This window comes from Aegilops tauschii, chromosome 6, assembly GCF_002575655.3.
Source record: "Aegilops tauschii subsp. strangulata cultivar AL8/78 chromosome 6, Aet v6.0, whole genome shotgun sequence".
NCBI lineage: Eukaryota > Viridiplantae > Streptophyta > Magnoliopsida > Poales > Poaceae > Aegilops > Aegilops tauschii.
Genome location: NC_053040.3, coordinates 344,144,448 through 344,148,950, shown reverse-complemented (window position 1 = coordinate 344,148,950; position 4,503 = coordinate 344,144,448). Strand labels below are relative to the sequence as shown.

The window sequence follows — 4,503 nt, the reverse complement described above, 5'->3', positions numbered from 1 at the left end:
TCAAACACCTCTGCAAGACCTCCCTCGCGAAGACGCATTGTGTTACGATGTGGTCAAAGTTGTCCTCCTCCTGCAAGCAAGTGTAACAAGTGGAGGGGTGATCTTGGAGCCCATGACGTGCACGTCTATTCAATATCCACAATCGATATTGAACTGTGATCCAGGCAAATATTTTACACTTTAGGGGGGCCCAGCTCCACCAGATGCCGCTCGCGAATGGTAATCGAGTCAGACCATAGCACAAGCGCTGATATGTGGACTTACCAGTATAGACTCCATTGGCAGAGGCTGGCGAAGCAAAAACATAAGGAACCTCGGTATCTCTATGCATCGTGGCAATGTCGTGCCGAAGATGCATGATCCGTAGGAGGGCCATGAAGGAGCTGCATGGCCTGATGTCCATTGTCCGTTGTTCATCGATCAGAGCATGATTACTGTTCGAGTGTTCACAACCCTCGTGCCGACCAGATCAACGAGAAGTGGAGCGGTGTCTTTGACTGAGAAACCATGAATCCACCTGTCTGTCTCTCGAGACAAGCACCCTTTGCCCATAATGATGCTCACCAAACTATCAAACGCCATCCGAGTCCAGCATTATCGACAAGCCTTGCCACGACCTCTGTGGGTCCGTACGCCGAAGCCATTCTCACCTCACTCTCAATGAAAAGCGACTATAGTCTCAGGTTTCTTACCCAAGCCCCTCATAGCAGGTTGGCCAGCGGATGGTATTCCATCTGCAGGATAGGAACTAATTATTCAAATTACATTTTAATGAAAGAAAAGGATTAGTCTAGACTCAATGAAAAAAAATCCATATCCAATTAATCAAATGACGTCTCTTTTTTTTTTATAGAAAATGAGATACTACATATCATCTCATTTTATATGCTTTTTTATAATTTCGATGAAACCGAATGAGGCCTGAGCAATAATAAAGCCTAGTGTTATTCGCTAAAATAAAACGTGTGTCCTGTGCTATTTCACGACGTATGGCACATTGGCACGCCTGAGCCCGTAAGTGCTACCACCGCGCGCTCGACGAGACGAGATAGAGGGATGGGGCAGCTCTGGGCGGTGTTCCTGGCCGTGAGGTCGCTCTCCATCGGCCTGCTCGGGGTGCTCGGAGTCTGGCTCTGCTACCTGTTCCAGACCGAGGCGCTGGGCCCGCCTCCTGCCCCGCCGCCCGAGACGCCGGACACGAGCGACAACGGCAACGGTGACGACAAGAATGGGCTATCGGAGGTAGAGCTGAGGCGGCTTGGCGGGGTCGTCCAGGCGGAGGTCGCAGCTTACGACGAGGAGGAGGCGCTCTGCCCCATTCGCCTCGATGCCATGGAGCCGGGCCGCGCCCTGCGCGTCCTCCCGGCTACAACCGTGCCTTCCACAGGAGTGCGTCGATCGGTGGCTGGCCATCTCGCTGCACTGCCCCGTGTGCAACATCCGGGCCACGCCGCAGGCCTCGCCGACGGTGGCCAAGACTGCTACGGGTGCTGACACGGGGGGGGGGGCGTGCTTTCTTGGTTCTTGACGATTCTTGGATCGCCTCTAAACTTCTAATCAAGAAGCATTTGTTGGGGATGTGACTAATAGGTATGACCCGCCCAAGAGGGGCCGGGTCAGCTACTGGCGGCTTGAAGTTAAAGAGGCCCGATAAGGTCCAAGGAGATATGAAGATGGAGGTTCATAGAACAAGCCGATTGAAGGCCCAAGACCCGGGGCCGACTTGAGGCCCACGGGTGTGAGCCGCCATATGTTTAACTTGTACTGTAAGGCAAGTTTAGTTAGAAACCGAGCCAGACACGTTTGTATGAGCCGGCGGGGACTTTGTAAGCCGCCAGGCACTGACCTGTATATAAAGGGGTGACCCGTCAGTGGGTTAACTCAAGTAACAATCAATCGAGAGCTAGGCTAAGTGTATTCGCTCCCTGGTAATCGAAACCCAAGCAATACAACCTAAAGCAGGAGTAGGCTTTTACCTCATTGAGAGGGGCCGAACCTGGGTAAACTCTCCATGTCCTTTGTCCCGATTAACCCCTTCAAGCTAACCTGGTTGTGATGGCTCCACACCTAAGTCCTTTTTCTAGGGCATCTACCGTGTTAAGTTCACGACAGTTGGCGCCCACCATGGGGCCCATGCACGGTGGTTTTGAGTTCTTGAAGGGCAACTTCGCAGGGATCAAGGGATACACCGTCGTCCGGATGACTAAAAGCCGCCGCGACAAGCTCTACATCGACGACGCTGGCTGGGGCCCCGAGGTCGGCTCAATCGAGTACGGGTACCGGGTCCCCTTCGGTGGAATCCACGTCTTCATCGGCAAGATCGGCGAGACAAAGCCTGAGTCAGACACCTGCACCGACATCGTCGAGACGGCTTAGCGTGCACGACCCGCTAAGGTTCAAGCCGCCGTGAGGCATGCTTTTGTGGGTTTTACTCATGGAGTGGATCTTGAGGAAGGATCTGTGTCCGGTGGAGAGACAGCCATCTGTTATGATGATGAGTCCTCAACCGGCGAGACCAATTCCATATATCAACTGCAAGATGGTGGGTTTGGGGGCTGTTCCGATGGCGACAGTATTCCGGACCCCTACGAACCACCGAACAGGGTTGCGATCTTCATGGCCGGCACACAACCGGTGCTCAATTCGACAACTTTTGCGGATATGACTTCCAGTTCAACGGTTGCGGCGACGGCAGGGGCGAGGGGCTCAGCGCGCCCGCCGACTCAAGTGTTGTCCGAGCTCTTGGAGGCTTTGGCGACCTTATTGGCTGGAGAGGTGACACCAGAAAATCAAGCACATCATAAGGTGGATGTTGCGAAAGTGCGAGATGAGATAGCTCAAGCCAAGGAGGGGTTTAATGCTGAGAATACTAGGATGGCAACAGAAGAGCCGCCCTGGACGCGGCGTCACAACGGATTCAGGCAGAGTCACTCCGGCTCACTTTGGACCAGAACGCTTCAAATGCCATCATGAGGAGGAGGCACCAGACCCGTCTACCCACAGATTTTGAGGCAAGGAACCTTTTCAATAAACTTGGGGCAGGAACCAGTGACCCGCCCGTTGTAAATAGGCTGTTGAGGCGCCCGTGACCGGAGCGATGGTTCAACCACGTGTTGCAGACCCACCCCGTTTGAATTTGACCCCGCCTCAGCAAGTACTGACACCGCCGGGTCATTATTCTAACCCTCTGGACAATATGATTGCTGCGGCTACGTGATTGGCGGCTCTCCCCGTTGAAGGTGAGTCTCCAGCCGAGATGGAGATACGGAGGGCCGGAGAGCTTCTTCAGACAGCGGTGGCTCAACAGGCGCCTTACTCGTACAGTCGTGATCGGATTCATCCAACCCCTCGTCAAAGTCAAAGTTACAACATGCATATTGAGACGCCAGTGGTTTCAAGCAGTGAGCGGCACCATAACCAGCCCCGTAGGCATGACCCGCCGCGTGCTGATAACAATGCTCATGCTTTGTTGGATCAGGGCCGAGCACGACGGGAGCCTGAGCTGGCGGCTCAGTTAGCTGCTCTTCAGCAATCTCTGGTTGACCCATCGGTGTCTATAAAGGCAGGGATGACCTCTAGAGCCCTTGGTGTGCCGTGCCTAGTGCCGGCTTTATGTAATGAGCGCCTGCCCAAGGATTTTAAGGGCCCTCGAAAGGTGCCTAATTACACTGCGGATCAGCCCAGAGGCCTGGATTGAGAGCTATGAGCTAGCCTTGGAGATGTTCGATGTCAATGACGCTGTGTGCGCTAAGTATTTCACCATGATGTTGGATGGGCCGGCTCATACCTGGTTAAAGGGGTTGCCCCCTAACTCCATTAGATCATGGACCAAATTGAAGATGTGCTTCATTCAAAATTTCAAGGACACATGCAAGCAGCCTCTGTCGATTCTTGATTTAGACACTTGCATCCAGGATGAGGGCGGCATTGGATGCGCCGGATTCTGGCTATTATCCACTCATCGGATAGCATCAACGCCGGCTCAGCCGCCCTAATTTTGGAGAAAAATTGTCGTTTCCTTCCCCTTAAACAGAAGCTGGGGTGGCTTAAGCGCCACTACAATGATATGGGAGAGCTCATGGCGGCTCTTGTCAAATACGCCGATTCTGATAACACCAAGGACCCTGAGTCTGATGAGGAGAAGACTGGCAAGGGGAAGAAGAGTGGAAATGCAAAGGGACAACAACATAATACGGCGGGTCAAGGTAATGGTAAGCGCAAGAAGATGGACGGAGGTTACTTTGTGTCCAATACCAACATGTAGAGTAACAATCAGCGTCGTAAGGGGAAGTCATCGACGCCCCGGTTTGGCGGGCCAAAGTTCAACCTTGAGGCGATAATGAATCAGCCTTGCCCAAAGCACGGTACGCAAGAGAAGCCGGCCAATCATCTGTGGAAAGATTGCTTCATCATGAGGGAGTATAGAAACTCCGGTTTTTTTCAGAACAATCATGGCCCGCATGGCGGGTCAGTATCCGGCTCTCACAGACCTGGCTTTGGAGG

General features: G+C 53.2%; 1 pseudogene; it reads left to right on the top strand.

Annotated features, from left to right (window-relative positions):
• The first annotated feature begins 874 nt into the window (after nt 1-874).
• Nucleotides 875-4,264, top strand: LOC109740621 (uncharacterized; annotated as a pseudogene).
• Nucleotides 4,265-4,503: the final 239 nt, after the last annotated feature.